The sequence below is a fragment of the Cydia fagiglandana genome, chromosome Z, assembly GCF_963556715.1.
Source record: "Cydia fagiglandana chromosome Z, ilCydFagi1.1, whole genome shotgun sequence".
NCBI lineage: Eukaryota > Metazoa > Arthropoda > Insecta > Lepidoptera > Tortricidae > Cydia > Cydia fagiglandana.
In genome coordinates, this window is record NC_085959.1 from 5,457,838 (window position 1) to 5,476,858 (window position 19,021).

At 36.8% G+C, this 19,021-nt stretch overlaps 1 protein-coding gene across 2 annotated transcripts in view; it reads right to left on the bottom strand.

Annotated features, from left to right (window-relative positions):
- LOC134678748 (inhibitory POU protein) overlaps positions 1 to 19,021 on the bottom strand; it is a 97,379-nt gene that overhangs the window by 42,872 nt on the left and 35,486 nt on the right. The window lies entirely within an intron of this gene.

Consider the following 19,021-nt stretch of genomic DNA (forward strand, 5'->3'; position numbering starts at 1 on the left):
ATCTGATCCCACCTCTACATCCGACATCGGATCAGACAATATGAAAACGCTCTTACACTTATTAACTTTACGTTTTAAAACCAAATTACAAGAAGTACAAGAACTGAAAAACTTACAAACTTCAATGTTCAACCAATTTTACTAATTTGCTCCAATTTTCATTAATTAACCGTAGAACGTTAACCACCGTTTTTAAACTTGTGCTTAAAGATGGCGGAACAACGATACAGCAGAGGCTAGTAAATGTTAGACTGACAACTCCGGCCATCATTGTTACCTATAGGTGGCGCTGTAGTGTATTCCTACAAATATGGTGGGGTTTGGTGGGCGTTACGGGGTTAAACACATTTCCTTATTATTCGTTTCAAAATTTAATAAAATTTGTTGTGGAGATTATTTGAGGCTCCGGGAAGGACATACGATAGTTTTTATTCGAGATGCCCCGAATAGTGAATTTGGCCGAATACCGAATATTCGGCTCCACTCTCGGCCGAATACCGAATATTCGGCATGACGAGCGAACATTTTGAGAATTACATATTATGAAATCTGTTCGCCAACAAAGCACAACGTTTGCTTAGATATATTTTTATCTCTAACAGAATTAATGAATGTAGTTATAAATAAGTCCCATGATAAAAAAAAAATGTTGTAATCAACAAATGCTCAAAAACGTGCCTTTATATTTAGTTTCTTTCCAAGAATACATTTTAAATATGAAATATACCTAGTTTTTGGTTATCTTTTTGTGTAATTTTTCTTTTTAGGTAGGTGCAACAGATATTCGGTATTCGGCCGAATACTAGGCAACATTTTTCCCATTTAAGATGGGACTGGGTCAATTTCTGAACACGATTTTTTTTCTGTCCGTGATGAAAATCGCGGGTTAGCATCAGATAATACTTACCATTTTTTTTTTACATAAAGAAGCCACACTTTCACACCGGGTTCCATATGAATTCACTGATTAATTGGTTTTTAGAGTACACTTAAAAATACCTAAAGGCTCAAATTACTACTCCCGTGCCCTGTCCGGAATCTACTTTTGAGCATAAGGAAAAATCCTACGAAAAATTCTACATTAGTATCACTAATTTAGTGTCAAATACTTAAACTAGATGATATTTACTATCACTGAGCACATACACTATTAACTTCATTGTGGTAAATAACTCGTGATCGAAGTTTAAATTTTGTCCGAGCGCGCGAGTAAAATTTCGTCGGCAAAACTCAAAGGGCTCTGACAGCCGACGTCTGTATCTGAACCGCCTCGTGTCCCGCCTCACCTGTACTGGCAGTATTCGGCTGTTTCTCAAAGCAAGCGGATGTACGTCAAGCCGCGGCGTGTTCGAGCAAATCGCATGAGTATTTCGGAATCCGGGTGGGCGACAATTTTTTTCTAATTTCGATGCCCCTTATAAATTTTATTTCCCACATAGCTTTTCAATAACAATTATCATATTTAGGAGCCCTTTATGTATCTTTATGTAAGCGATAACATAACAGTTTGGTTAAACACGATTTAAATTTTTGGCGAATTTTTTTATTACGAATTCTAATTTCCGTGCCCTAATTCCCATGGAATATTTACCTAAAACAGCTGATTAAGTGGCACGGGAATTAGAAAGTATTACATTTATTGTCAACAAATTTTTAATTGGGGGCACTGTAAGTTAATTGGCAATGTTTACGTCATATTATTATTACATATATATATATTGGCATTGAATATATATTATATGTAATAATAATATGACGTATATCTTTCTATTTTACATTTAAGGAAATCTCAAAGAATGCACAAAAATATATGAACGGTTTTTTAGTATAAGTATTATAGTACATACTTACAGGGTGGACCCGAATAACCCGGGCAATTTTAATACGTAAGGTAAGGTGGGGTAAGACGACACTGGGGTAAGACTATCACTTGTATGGAATCCTCGTACTGTGAGTCTTGCGCCACCTTACCTTATTCATTGATCATATTATAACATTAAAATATTATATAGACATAAAACTATTTTTGGAATTATTACATATTATAATACCCGTACCTAAGGTTACATGAAACAAAATTAATCAAATTTACAATGTTTTTTTTTTGTAAATTTGACAGCTGACAGCGTAAGCCGTATAAAGTTTATTTATCTGGGAGACCGAGCTTTGCTCGGAAAACATATACCTACCTAAAAACTCAAAAATGCGCGTTTTCCCAGAGACACCTAGCTAGATCGATTTTTCATCCCAGAAAACGCCCATATATGTATGATCAAATTTCATCGAAATCGTTAGAGCTGTTTCCGAGATCCCCGAAATATATACAAGAATTGCTCATTTAATAGATTAGTTGTTATAAATTAGCTTTTCTAATAGGTACAAGAAAAATTAAATATATCCTATTCTTACTATATTATAAATGCGAAAGTATCTCTGTCTGTCTGTCTGTTATCTTGTCACGCTTAAGCCGCTAAAACAATATCATCTTGATAATACATATTTGGCATGGAGATAGTTTGAGGCCTGAAGAAGGACAAAGGATCTGGGGGCACGGCAGTGCCGCCGCCAAGTCGAGCAAAACAAAGTGGCAAGGCCGTGCCATCAAATCTCAATAACATTTTATCTAAATAACATTTAATTTGAGCATGTAGTCTAAGAATTAATACACTTTAAAATCCCTTAGTTTTGTCACTGGCACAATCACTCTCAATCGATATTATTTTAAGGTACTTCTAGCATACCCACAAGTTCCAAATTAGAAACGTAATTAGGTTTTAGCTTTTTAAGCCAATAAAAATCTAATAATACTGCAATATTAGTCACGTTCTAAAGATAACTGCATAATTAAGTTTGTAATCCTATAGAAATATATGCGATAACAACGTTACCTTTTAGTTCTTACAATTAGTAGGGAAAATAAAGGTACACTACGATGGACGATGTGAGTATGAATAAAGATGTATTATGATATGTATATACATAGTATCAGTATGGTATGGGTATGATTACCCGAAAAGAAGGACAGCCTACAAAAAGAGATGGGATCCTATCAAAAAGAATTCATGTAAAAAGATGCAAATCTCGCAACGCAGTTCTTCTACTCTACTACAAAAAAGTTTTGGGATGTAATGTGAAACCAAGTCGGTTATTTTAGTCAGTGCCAGGGGGTATTTTGTAAGCAAGTTTTTTTTAGGAAGATTATGATATTTTTGAGAAATTACTTAACCAACCTACACTTTGAAGATTTTCCCGCAGGGCAGGGACACCCCGTATACCTATGTGTAAAGTAAGGCGGGGTAAGACTAACTTAGTTTATTTTGATCAGGGCAAGACTAACAGTATGAGGATTCCATACAAGTGATAGACTTACCCCGGTGATAGTCTTACCCCACCTTACCTCATATGTGTTCAAACAATTTTTTGGGTTATTAATTTATGAAATCAGCATATTCGATTTATTCAGATTAACTTACACAATAACTTCTTCTCACTGTGCCCCTATTTATTTCTTAGTATCATTTCCTATAAGACCATATACCAGATCATACACCTTGTACCTATCTGCATGCAGATACATAATGACACTTTTTAATGAATAGTTTTGTATGTAAAGGGGGACAAGTTTACGAAACTACTCAAAGTATTGTTTTGAAATATCTACATTTTACTAAGAAAGAGAGATTAGTTGCCATTAAAATAAAGGAAAGGATTATTCAAATACGTAGTTTTTAGTATAACATACTTTCGTAGATTTGTCGTTCGAAACTAAAATTAAAGAAGGTAAATATGTCCGATGCCACTTCAGTATGGTTGCAGTATATTATTGTAGATTAAAATATATATAAATAATAGTTTTAAGTACCAAAATAAGTTAAGAAAACAATTCCCGTGCCGTGTTCTAATTTCCGTCCTAGTAAAATCTAATTTCCATGGACACACTAATTCCCGTGCCCTGACCAAAATTTTAAATTTAAATAACTTTTATAGTTTTATGAATATTTTTATCCCATAAGAAAATTAATATTTATTATATTTTTTATCAAATTCTCAGCATATTTTTTTTTGTGAAATGTTGGTATTTCAAAATTCCATGGGAATTAGACAAAAATGCTCGTTTGGTGAAATTGACCCGACTACGCTCTTGAAGGTTTGTCGTTTTACGCAAAATAATAATTTCTAAAGCTAAAGTATACCGTTAAGGTATCAGTTATAATACGTGTTGGCGACTGGCTGGCGCGCGACCTCTTTGGAACATATATTATTTTGTAAAACCTTTCGAATTATGATTCAATATTATTGTTAATCAGTCTGCCTGTCACCGTTGTAATAATAACATCTTTATTGTGCTTTATTTATCAATTAAAACCATTAATTATAAAACGTGTTTCCATCATCTCATAAGTAATACAGTCCATTCGACATTAGCTATCAATAAGCACAAAGATTGTTTGCGAAAATCTACACCAGAGCCATCTACAATTGCGTTCTAACACTTTGCGTTAAACGGGGGTTAATACTCTCCATGTAATCATTACTCCCTGGCCATTTAAAGACGGCGATATAACTGTCTTACCTATTACTGTTTAATTTATTTGATGATACGTTCATTTGATATATTATTCAAGTATGGGACGAAGCGTGGCTACGTTAAAAAACACGCAAAGGGCATTGGTCATGTCATTTCTACTATGTTTGTATGGCTTTGGGGTCTATTTCACTTGACATAGTGACAAGTCATGACGTGGGAGGTTAGCGGTGATGATCGCTAGGTCACCATAGCGTCTTTACCATACCCTGGAGTTTTATGTGCGGAAATGATTTTTAGTATTTATTACTTTGTTTATTGTAAAATAGTTACCCAACTATGAAATAATATTTTTAGGCAAAAAATCTGTTTTTGTACAGGCTTTTATCGCTGACTGTACGTTTCTTTCCACAGGCAACTAATACTCAACGAGACAATTCAAAAAATCCCAAAAAAAATTAGGTTGCGTTGCTTTAACTATTAGGTATCACAGAGTTCCTATGGCCACCTCCTGATATCTCCATCATTAGATCAGCTCGATGGTACCATAATATTGCATTGTCATCCGATATATATATTGTATGGTCAGCTTCTACTCAATAGCCTCGTACACTATTTTACACTAGTTTTTTACCAACTTCCAAATCTCAAAAGGAGGAGGGTATCAAGTCGGTTGTATGTTTTTAACATCTTTTATTTATTTTTCTTCTGAGGCTAGGTCATTTATAACATGAATATAAAAGTAAAATACAAAAACACATAAAAAACAACAAAAAATAAGTATAAACACATTATAAAAAACCTAACCTAGGGTGCCGCCAGCAGCGGGGCAGGGCCCAAGCTGCCGGTGGTTATAGTCTATAGGCAAATTAAACACAAGTCCTCTCCTTCACGATTTTCGTCGACATCTCTTCTAAATACCTAAAACTGGTATGGATGTGTTCCTCGTGGTCTCTAGAATACGAATTGACCGGTTTTAGTTTATGGAGGGGGGGACGTAACGAAAAAAAGGGGGGGAAAGTGGGCGGCCGACCAGCATTGATATTTGTTCACATCTTGAGTCCTATGGGACCTATCGGTTCGTGTGAGGTGTCTTTTGAAAGAGTATTGAACGTGCTATTATTGTTTCATAATAACTGTAGTCATAACTGAAGTCGTTTACAAAAAAAAAATTAAATATACGAATTTTCACCTTGCATGGATGGCATTAGTACTGACAAAACATGCGTCTAATTCAATAAATTATAACTTTACCGCAATTAATGTTATTACAAAATATACGAGAAATTTCATTAGCTTTCCAAAAATATAAGTTTTATTAGTGTATGATCTTATATAACCAAGTAATTACGAATTTTGTTCAGCACGGGTCACTACGCAGCGTCACGTAAATGGCGGGCGACCGACGTCAACTTTTCATTATTTTTCGGGTTCTAATTTATTGATCAATTAGTGATAGGTACTATTTGAAAGGTTATGAAACGTACTATAATTGGTTTCTAATAACTGTAGTCATAACTTTAGTAATGTACAAAGTATTTTAAAATATATGATTTTTTTACCGTGCATGGATGGCATAAGTACTGATAAAATATGCGTCTAACTCAATAAATTATAACTTTACACCAATAATATTCCTACAAAATGTACGTAAAATTTAATTAGCTTTCCAAAAATATAAGTTTTATTGGTGTATGATATTATATAACCAAGTAATTACGAATTTTGTTCAGCATGGGTCACTAAACGCTGTCACGTAAATGGCGGGCGACCGACCTCAGCTGTTCATTATTTCTCGGGTTATATTTTACTGATCAATTGGTGATGGATACCTTTAGAAAGAATATTAAACGTACTATAATTGATTTCTAATAACCGTAGTCATAACTGTAGTCATTTACAAAATAACTGAAAATATATGATTTTTACCGTGCATGGACCAAGTACTGGTAAAACATGCTTCTAACTCAATAGATTATAACATCACCGCAATAAATGTTTTCAAAAAATACGTGAAATTTTATTAGCTATCCAAAAATATATTTTTTATTGCTGTACAATGTTGTATAACTATGTAATCATTAATTGTTCAGCAAAGATACTGTGCACCGTCACGTAAATACCGCCCGGCCATCGTTGAGTTTTCATTATATTTCCGGTTCTATTTTTCTAATACTTTGTGGATACCATGTGCAAGCATATTAATTTTCTGTGAATACTTGATTGTTTGAAATCTCAGGCCCAAAATTAACCATTTAAAAAAATATTAAATATGATGTTTAATTTTTACTTAAGAGGTTTGCTTAGTGGCTGAAATAATTTGAGAAAGAGATAATGTAGTTAATATAGTGAGAAATTTTTGGGATAAAATCAACAAACTATTGATTAAATTTCCAAAAATATTGTTTAGTTACCGTACAACTATAAACATATATGTATGCCAGGACCAATTTCGCCAAGCAAGCAAGCAAACACACGGCGCGGCGAGCGCCTGGTAGAAGGCGCTCGCCGCGCCGTGTGTTTGCTTGTAGGTCTACCAGCAGCATTCTATTATTGTTAGACAGTACATTTTATAATGTAGGTATCCAAAATGTGAGGGTATGTTATAAAATATCGATATAAAATGATGGTTTGTTTGTTTTGTCTTTTATCACAGGAAACTTAAGTATGTTTTGACAAAAGCCCAGTTCTAGGTTTATAACATCGTTAAGTTCGTAGCTTTCATGATTGCAAGACCACTGCATATAAAGTACTTAATATCTGTGTTGTTATTTGACTCACTTCTACACGTAAAACGTTTTCAAACCCACTCCGTAGTTAATAATTTAAAATTGCCTTGAGATCTGAGGCTTGTGGCGTTTTAAATGGATATTTGCTCCGCTCCAGGATGCAAAATAAGTGACTACTATTTGAGTAGCAGCGTAGATCCACATAGGTGATAGTTTCAGCTTTAGATGTTAAATAAGCATTTATGGTCAACATTTGTAATAGGCGATTAGGGATTCAAGAAGGTAATTGCACATTATTTTCCTTTGCCACTATCTACTTTCGTTGCATTTTTGTAAGCTCACAATGCGATCACTTGAAGTAAAATCTAATGGCGAGTAAATAAAAACAAGTCATTATTGAATAGAATATCTATATTTATTTACTATTTTATTTTACGGTCTAATTTATAGTTTTCGCTCATCTATTGATTCATTGGCGTTTGGCATTGTAGTTTTAGCTTATACGTATGACTCTATTGACAGTTATGAGATTAGAGAGTGCTACGGTAATTAAATAACGCTCGTCTGTAACTACGTGATCTTAGATCTATAATAGCGACTCATAACTTCTCTATTCGACTGTAAGTCATACAAGAGAGTTAAGTAGCGATTGCGATATAAAAAGCTATAAGTAGAAGACTTTATCACACGTTTAGAACCTTAAGTGCAAATTGCAGATTATTACTCATATAGCTGTTAAGCTTGTTCAATTCACTTTGAGCTATAAGCTATAACACTAGCAGCTTAACATGCATTATAGCGCCCAAAACAGCTACTGTAGATCTTAAATCTTTAGATGAACCTTTTAAACACTTTTATGTCACCAGAGCCTGTAAACTGTAAACTAAGACTAAATATGTAGCTATTGTATATATCTAGCCAGGCTATGTATTTAGGTAAGAAAATAGGTGCTAAGTGTCGCCTAATTGTCTGTTGGGATTTATATGACAGTGCGCAGTGACCCATGCTGGACAAAATTCATTATTACTTGGTCATATAATATCATACACCAATAAAACTTATGTTTTTGGAAAGCTTATGAAATGTCTCGTATATTTTGTAATAACATTAATTGCGGTAAAGTTATAATTTATTGAGTTAGAAGCATGTTTTAGTAGTACTCATATGCATGCACGGTAAAAAATTATATGTTTTCAATTATTTTAAAAATGACTAAGTTATGACTACAGTTATTGAAAACCAATAATAGTACGTTTAATATTCTTTCAAATGGTATCTATCACCAATTGATCAATAAATTAGAACCCGAGAAATAATGAAAAGTTGACGTCGGTCGCCCGCCATTTACGTGACGCTGTGTAGTGACCCATGCTGAACAAAATTCGTTATTACTTGGTTATATAATATCATACACCAATAAAACTTATGTTTTTGGTAAGCTAATGAAATGTCTCGTATATTTTGTAATAAAATAATTGCGGTATAGTTGTAATTTATTAAGTTAGACGCATATTTATGCAGTACTTATGCCATCCATGCACGGTAAAAAATCAAATATTATAAAATATTTTGTAAACGGCTACAGTTATGACTACGGTCATTATGAAACAATAATAGCACGTTTAATACTCTTTCAAAAGACACCTCACACGAACCGATCGGTCCCATAGGACTCAAGATGTGAACAAATATCAATGATGGTCGGCCGCCATCTTTTTTTTATTCGTTACGTCCCCCCCTCCATAAACTAAAACCGGTCAATTCGTATTCTAGAGATCACGACGAACACATCCATACCAGTTTTAGGTATTTAGAAGAGATGTCGACGACTTTTTTCAAAACAGGCCGGATTCCTTCCTACAGACTATTAGGGCCGCAGAGAGAGGAACCGGCGGACTATCCGCGCCGTGTCCAAAATTACCGCCTTCTGCATCTGACCCTTGATCCAGCCACCCAGCGAGAGTCTCTCTAGGTGTTGGTCGAGACTAGCAATGTACAAATTGCAGAACATTCCCAAAAAGCGGAAACGTTCTCGAGAATGTTCTCAGAACATTCCTGCAACTTGGAAATTATTGTTTAAACAAGAGAATATACTTGAAATAAAGTTTAAATAGGCATAACTTAAAACTAAATGTTATTATGCATATATTATTGTCTATTACAGTTAGCTATTTTGTTGATGTGATAAATTTACCAATAAGTTGCTTAAATTCTCACTGTATATCAGAGAACATTTCGACTTTTGACATTTTTTTCCAAAAAATTCTTTTTGTTTCATTAGAATCTAGAGGCCTCTATCTCCCGCCATGCCAAATCTCAGCGCGCTCGGACCAATTTTAAAAAATTAAAAAAAAAAGTGGGCTTTTTGATTTTTTTTTAATGCAGTTTGTTTTGTCTCGGGGCCCTCTATGACATTTGGTCGAGCACCCCCCACCTATCACGCACCGTTTAAAAGTTGCTATACAAAATAAAAGTGGCCAGTTTTCCCGCAATTGTAGCATTTTTCTAAAAAAAAAAGTTTTATAGGTATCTAGGGGACCCCGAGATTCTGTGACCAAAATTTCAGCGCGCTAGGACAAAATTATAAAAGTTTAAAAAAAAAGTCGGCCATATTGAAAAAAATGGCTTCGTCATAAACTGCCAGGGTCCCTCTATGACATTTGGTCGAGCACCCCCCACCTAAGTCTGACCGTTTGGCCGGGCGAAGTCGGAATTTTCTGGGGGTAAGGACTACACCTAAACTATCGTGAATATTCATGGTATAAAACTACGATATATAAATAAATTCTCGTTCCCGAGAACATTCTCAGAAGTTACCGAGAATTTCTCATGTGGAAAGTTTCGCAACTTTGGAAAGTTCTCATGCGTGCATTGCTAGTCGAGACTCTTCGCTATGAGACCGTTCTACATTTATTATTAGGATTTCAACTAGGGAATGCAAATCGGTTATTTTTTGTATGGAAATAGTCGGTTTTTAACCGAAACCGCGGTTATTTCCATACAAAAAATAACCGATTTGCATTCGTTAATTTCAACTCTTTCTCCGCCTTATATTACTTTACCCGCATTATCTGTCATATCATTTATCACCCCAGTGTCATTCATCTTGTCAAATTTATCTTACATTTATCACATTTTGTCAGTTAAAACGGTTAAAAGTTTTAATTAGTTTAATGGTGACAGATGCGCCAAAGTTAAAACAAAATCTTACTTAGTATGAAACTTGTTATAATCTTTTTGTTGAAAAAATTCAACGTTGGGTGTAATATAATAAGCTAGTTTCATAACCAATCGAATGAAAATTTCATGAAACGTCAATATGGTATGGTATGTTACTGTAGGTATAGTTGTTCGATTTGTAGCTGGCCCCGAACATCCCACCGCTGCCACCATGTACCATTCAATGAAACACCATGAGTCCTTAACAACAACTGATTTATTGAAACAAGAGGACACAACCCTAATACTCCTACCTACAAGTTACAACACCTTTGTCCATTGATAAGTAAAACGGCTCAGGAACCTGCATCGGTCACTTTACCTGGTTATTGCATTACAACTCCTATGGAAATTGCAATAAGATTCAAAATTAACAAATGGACAAACAATTTGCCACTACCACAGAATACAGAACAGGTACAGAAGACTCACTCTCTAACAAAACGCGTCTGTCACGATCAGCACAGATATGGCCGCTAGGTGGCGACAGCGCCACGCGCGGCTTATGGCAAACCCCAAAATTGGGGTCGAACGGATGGAGTGTTAGCTATCTGTAGCAAAGCGACGAAATCGCGGAGTGAGCCACGCCTGTCACTACTACGGTTACTGAGTGTCAGCGAGTCGAGCGCTACAAAACCAGTCTATGTATGTACAAAATGCGAGAGCTTAAAGTGTTACTTTATCTATTTCTTACAAACAGTATGAAATTACTTAAGAAACCTGGAGCTCAAAGCTCAAGCAATACTGGAAAAGAACAGGAAATTTTTGAATAAATGAGTCCAATAGAGAACAAACATGGCGTGTTAGTCCAAGACATTTTCCGTAATCTATCGTACGGTAATTTTTATTCGATTAACCGTGCAAAAGAAACATTACTGTAATAGCTGAGTTTGTTTCCATTGGCTACTACGCTATGATACCATGTTATAAGCGTTCCAAAATTGAAGCGCTTACCTTGTGACGAATTTTACAGTCGCCAACAGATATATCGGAACGGCCAAGTTGTTCACAAATATCTGAGCACGCCTCTATTGTCAAGGCATTAGAGTGCGCGTTCAGATATTGTGAACACCTTGGCCGCTCCGATATATCTGATGGCGACTGTACAAGTTGCCTTTAGTCGCACCGGCGCGAGAAATGTGCACGTGCTAACGTGCTCCCCGAAAGAGAAAGAGACAAACGAGATGAATGGAATGCGAAAATTAATCAAATAGTACAGATTTCTTCGTAGGTACTTATATAAATAAATATGGAAGTATTTTTGTGCTCCTTCTATATAGGTAACAGTAACTTTTATAAGTTTTTTAATCAACATGCCATAAATAACAATAAAGTCAAAGTATTAAATACATATATAAATATAGGTAAGTACGAGTAACTAGTAAATTAAACAATTAATAACGCTCCTATGCCAAAAAAACAATTTTTTTGGTAAAAATTCCTTACATAATATTGGAAAAGAGATGATACTCTTCGAACTGCTGGATCAATTTTTATCAAACATAGCTATCTTTCTTTTAGCAACACAAAATGCAGATATGAATTATGGCCAATGAGTTTTTCGGGCTCGGGTGTTAATCCGTTAAACAAAAGCCTTTGTTTCTTTTAAGACGTGCCAGCACGTGCCAATGCAACCACGTCGTCTAAAAAGCAACTATCGTTATAGTATTAAATTAAGGTTCAAATTCATATGACAGCTCGTTCAGAGAACAATCAGGGTGTATCAATAACAAAACGTGTTATCTCCGAATGGGCTGTTTCATGAATTTGAGCCTTATAATTATAACGGTAAATTTGCTTTTTAAACGGACTTGTTCCCGTTACTTATGTCGGGAGCATTGTAACCACTGCATATAGAAAACAATACCTTTTGTTTAACAGAATAGGGTCCGAAACCGAGAAAATCACCTGAGATAATCCATAAAGTAAAAATTTACTTAATAATCCATTTGCCATCCACCCAAATACAAAGGCCTTTTTTGCCATTTGACATTACGCCGATCTTCATTAGCACGCCTCACAGTTTCACTGATAGACAGGCAAATATACGAGCTGTACGGATATGATGGTCGTTCTTGTCTACGTGACAGCGTGATAAAACGGTGTCCGGCACGGTGTTAAACAGTGACAGTTATTTTATCACGTGGATAAAGATGGATAAAGCTATCCATAATACGCTGAATGGCGTGGTGAAAAACTTATTATTTGGCTTATTGTGGTCCTTATTGAGAAGACATAAGGTTCAACAAAGGGCACTCAGTGTTGTTAGTGGTCTATTAATTGAATCATCGGTCTATTGGAAGTGTTTGTTCAGCCATTAAGGCCTTTCTGTTGTGAAAAATTCATGCGTCGTTAGGGACGTTGGGTGTAATAGCCAGTAATAGGCTAGTTTCATAATCATAGCCAATCGAATGTACTTTTTATGAAATGTCAATATGGTTTGTTGCTGTGGGTACTATGTATAGTTCGTAGGTTTGTAACAGAGCCCGGCGGCTAATCCTATTGTCTATTGTTAAGTAAAATGGCACGTGCTACTTACCTGCAAAAAAGGGTCATACTTATTCTATTTGGCACCTGAGCGCGGGCTAGTCCAACGCTCAAAAAACCAGTGTAGGTGCGCTCTCCGATAATGCGCCTTTGTTACGCATCTCGATGACACATTTTAGACTGGTTCTGTAGTGTTCGACTCGCCGGCACTCAGTAACCGAAGTACGCAGGTTTTTATGCAGGTGGTTGTGGCACGTGGCACGAGTGGTTTTACTTAACAATAGACAATAGGATAGGCGGGCTCTATTTGAAACCTACGAACTATACCTACCTACTATAATGTTAGATGATGATGATGTAATTTTGTGCTTATAATGTTTTTATTTATTACATTAGTATAGTCATTCTTACGCAACGCACAAAATCATTCTTATCTTTATCATCTAATATTATAGTACAAACAGCAACACTCCTAACTGTACAAAGATGGACCTTATTACAAAAGGCATAAGGTCCGATGTAAAGTTAACAGTGTGGGCGGCAGTATAGTTGTTCGATTTGTAGCTGGCCCCGAACGGCTAAACCTTTGCCTATTGTTAAGTCAAACAGCACCTGCAAATAAAACCGGGCAAGTGCGAGTCGGACTCGCGCCCGAAGGGTTCCGTACCATAATGCAAAAAAAGGCAAAAAAAACGGTCACCCATCCAAGTACTGACCCCGCCCGACGTTGCTTAACTTCGGTCAAAAATCACGTTTGTTGTATGGGAGCCCCATTTAAATCTTTATTTTATTCTGTTTTTTAGTATTTGTTGTTATAGCGGCAACAGAAATACATCATCTGTGAAAATTTCAACTGTCTAGCTATCACGGTTCGTGAGATACAGCCTGGTGACAGACGGACGGAAGGACGGACGGATGGACAGCAGAGTCTTAGTAATAGGTTCCCGTTTTACCCTTTGGGTACGGAACCCTAAAAAGGGTCGTATAAATTCTATTTGGCACCTGAGCGCGGGCTACGCCAACGCTCAAAAAACCAGTGTAGGTGCGCTCTCCGATAACGCGCCTTTGTTACGCATCTCGATGACACATTTTATGTATAGTACAAGGGCGAACTCATCCCTAAGACGGATCTCTTCCAGTTAACCTAAAGGTACCTAAGGAGCAATATAGACATACATACAGATATAGTAGCTAAGTATATATTAAGTAGTAGGGATTAGCGATTACTCCAATACACCTAATTTAAAAATAAATAATTTATATATCCAGCTGGGTTAGCTCATGATTAGCGTGACAGTGCCTCGTCCGGGATTTTTTCCGCTAAAGGATTCACGCTATACCGGGCCACGGCCGGGCCGGAGCTACCGGCGCTGTGTTTTCTATGGAAAGCACCACGTGATCACCGATCAGCTGTCATAGAATGACATGTGGTACGCCTCGGCCCGGGCCCGTCCAGAGGGTAAACTAGACCTTATTGGTCCGTTTTCCTCACGAAGTTTTCCTTCACGGAAAAGCGACTGGTAAATATCAAATGATACTTCGTACATAAGTTCCGTAAAACTCATTGGTACGAGCCGGGGTTTTAACAGTTCTATGTACAGTGGTTGTTTAATAACAGGGTCGCTAATCGCCTTGTTGTCCAGCAAATAAAAGAGCATTTTGACGTATTGAAGGAATGATTAACAGCCATTATTGCCTTACCGGCGCCATCTTGAATTATAGGCCTCACGGCGACATCGTTCCAAGGTGGATGACTTATGGCGCACTTCTGTTATTAATCTACCTTTAAACGAGCAATTCTTATTTGTATATATTTCGGGGATCTCGGAAACGGCTCTAACGATTTCGATGCAATTTGCTATATGGGGGTTTACGGGGGCGAAAAATGGATCTAGCTACAGAGGTCTTATCTCTGAGAAACCGCGCATTTTTGAATTTGTATATATTTTCTCTGTCTCTTAGATATTAGTGTTGGAACAAGCTAGTTATAAACGGCCATTGCGGCTGCAGTTGCGTCAAAAGTACTAACATAACAAAAATAAAAATATCTCTATACTAGCGACCCGCCTCGGCATTGCACTGGTTAACAAATTATGTACAGTCGCCATCTGATATATCGGAGCGGCCAAGGTGTTCACAATATCTGAACATGCACTCTAACGCCTTGACAATAGAGGCGTGTTCAGATATTTGTGAGCACCTTGGCCGCTCCGATATATCAGATGGCGACTGTACCTAAACCTTCCTCAGGAATCACTTCATTGATCAGCGAAAAAAATTGGCCAAGGTCGGGCCATGCTCCCATTGTGTTGTGTTACCATTCTTTCAGAATAACCTCTAGCCGCCCATACGTCAAACCTTGCCAAGCAAAAAGAAATTTTATTTTGTCAACACAAAGTTCAAATTAGAATGGAACAGGAGACCTTTTTATAGGTCTCTGGGCTGCTAGAGGATAGGATAAACGGGGCTATTAGTAAGTATCATGTACATTACAAGCGGTAGTACTTTCGCAGCGCATTGTACAGTCACCTGCAATAATATCTTACTCTTCGAACGCCGCAAAAATATGTGACACGCTCTTATGGCTCTACAAATAAGATCGTGTCAGATATTTACGCTGCCTTCGTCGTGTAACATATTATTGCAGGTGACTATACGTACGAGTACGAGTATTATTAGTTATTTTATTACCTACTAAGAAGAGAAGACTTTATGTAAATACAGTTGGACAGATTATGTTCGCTATAGTTTTCGTTGAAAGTATTTATTGAGTTGTTGTTTTACGGCTTTTTTCATATTTGTTTGGACGTAATTTTCTAAAGTCAGAGGTACGGGGGGAACAATGTTTTTTCTTTAGGAGCGATTATTTCTGAAAATGTTCGCTTTAACAAAAATGCTTGTTGAAGACCCCTACTCACAGGAGGTGGCTATAGGAACTGTGATAAAACAACGCAACCTAATTGTGTTTTTTTTTGTGGATTAATTAATTTGGTTCCTAATTGTGTTTGGGATTTTTAGAATTGTCTCAATGAGTATTAGTTGCCTGGGGAAAAAAAGTACAGTCAGCGATAAAAGCTTGCACCAAAAATGAAATTTTACCAAAAACTTATTCCGTTTTTGCTAATTAATAGCTTAAATACGCTAGTTACGCGCCACGGCGTAGCACTCGTAGCTTAAACTCTTGAAGTAGAAAGTAAGCTCTTGAAGTAGTAAGTAAGTGTAAGTAGGCTCAGTAGTGTCGCCCTGCAACAAAATACTGCTGTAGGTGGTAATGCGGTCTGAATCGGAACGTCACCTTTACTTTGCCTATTATAATACCAGCACCTGCCCGCGACTTTGTCTGAATGGAGTGATAATGATGATTAATGAAAACTAACCTATCCCCTTCCCCGGGCCTCAAACTATGTTCATACAAAATTTCATATAAATCGGTTTAGTAGTTTAAGCGTGATAACTGTGATAAGATAACAAGGAGACAGACAGAGCTTCGCATTTATAATATTAGTAGGGATAAAAAAACACCATACGAACTCCATAATAGTACCTACCTATTTTATATAATCGAGATATAATAGAGAGCTTTTCAGTCGAGTACCGTGATTAGGCAACGAAGCTTGCTGAGATGCCTAAGTAAGGTACGAGATTGAAAAGCTTGATTATATCACTATTGTATACAATACTTTTTCTGTGAGTCAACATAAATAATACTTTAAACTAGTAGAATCATATAGGTAAACAAACCAAAAGTATACAGCTAAGATACGCGAGCAGCTGCGATACCTTCATACTCGTACGCGCCCCGGCCGCCGCGGCCCGGCGGGTTGGTCAACGACACCTTCTCCTAACTCATGAGAGTCATGAGGCCTTGGTACTTGCTCCGCGCTAAATTCAATTTTTAGACAGTTTTTTTCTCGATATTGGCCACCGTAGCCTATGGAGACTAACAAAGCAACGCTAAATGGTTTTCGCAGTCTATGGATGTTGCTATATTTAGGGTGTCACATGCGCGTTTCTGACGTATGAAGCAACTGTTTCTACTATACGACCTAAAATAAGTAATTAATTTGAAGTATGGTTTGGTTTCGTCCTCTTGACAGCGGCGAGCTGTGATTGGTCAATTTCATTAAAGTTGACTATACCGTTTCGAAATGAATAATATAGTTGAGTTGGGAGCCCATACATTAAAAGTACCCAAATGGGAGTTTGGTATAGGTACGAAATCTTAATTTAAGAATTAGAGTAGACGAGTGGACAACTTAAACGGAATTAAGTCCCTACGTTGAAAGCCTTCTTTAAAATACCATAATTTACCTTTCAACCGAAAATCGATATAATTACTTAGCAGATAAAGGTCTTAGTCTAAAACCCACTTTAATCTGAAAACACAAAAGTCTTGAGTACCTCCAAAGTGGGCTAGCTTACCTAATAGTTCTAGTTTACTTGACAGTTAAAAATACTTTAATGAGGAGAAAACAAGGCAGCCATCTTGGATTGATTTAGTTTAGAGCTACGTAATCCGACAAGGGGCAGTGACAGCTAGTGGCACTCATTTAATTTATTTATACATCGTTAGAGTTCAATGGAAATGGCAAATAATGTAAACGAATATGTGTAATATTTAATATGATTTTATATATGTCAGCATTTGACGTATTATTTTATTATTTACATTTAAATATTAATAGAGTGTGACTTAGATACGTCTGCAACGATTTCAAATAGCACACGCAGTGCAAGTGTTATTTTAAACATTAAACTACTACTAAACGAAATTATATAATAACACTCTTTTATATTCGGGCGATAAAGAGGCAGATAACTGAATCTAGAGTTTCGCGTTTCCCCGTAGGCCATTGTTAACAAACCGCCTTGATGCATCAATCTCATATTTTATTGTCTGCGAAAACTTGTCAAAAATCAGTTTAAGGCACAGTATGTATAAGTTACTCTATGGTTTACTAGAGACGGCAGTGTTGCACTCTGGCAAGATCCATGGCACATAAGAGTACATGACCTACATATGATCTTCTTCGTCGTCACACTCTTGTCAGAGTGGTCGTGGTCGTCATATAAGTCCGGTGGCAAGCTTCACAATCCGTCGCCATTCTTCCCGTACTGTAGCCCTTCTTGTACATTCATGGAGTGGTTCATTGAATGCACTTTTAGGTCTGACCAACGCATTGGTGACCTACCGCGCCTTGTGCCTTCGACTTTTTCCTGCACTACAAGCCGTTCCACAGATGTATCATCTCGACGCGTAATATGTCCAAAGAAAGTGACACCATGATATGATACGGAATACGGAGACATGGATAAACTGTGCATTTAAGGGTTAGATACTCAGGTCCAATGTACACAAGATACGGTGAATTCAACCCAATGTTGCTCAGCACAAGAATCGGGGAAGCCATATATATGTCGGCGGCCGATCGTAAGATCAGGCATATCGTGAAACGTGAAAATCTTTGACTCGTTCCCTGAGTCGACGGAGCCCCGCTACGCGGGGCTTCTATTTCTGGGCAGTTTGCCCTTCGGGCATCTGAAGCAACCTAATGAACCTATCCTACCTATATATTGGTTTAATGAGACTATCGTCAAAATATTACACAGAAACATTACGATCTGCCTGATCTTACGATCGGCCGCCGACATATAGATAAGCTAGGGAGGGGTAAACGCGTCAGCAAGCGTAATATTCCTCCTAGGGCTCGTTTGTTATGAATGAATTCTGAATTCCTCCATAACCTAATATGTAAAATATACACATAGATTAAATTACTAGCCCCCTTATTCATAAAACTTTACGGGCCTGATTTAGTTAAATTATGTTTTATCCCTTTCTTACAAATACATAAGTCAAAATGACAGATAAAGACAAACGATTATTAGCTAATTGAGGTTTGCAGTGCGTTTATGAATAAGGGGGTTAATCTTTAAGACATATGTAATTTTACCCACACCCGCTAAGCGGACATAATTTGTAACAAAACGACATACAATAAATATGTTTCTATTCTATACTCTGGCAGCTAAACATTGCAGTAATACCCCTATTGAAAAC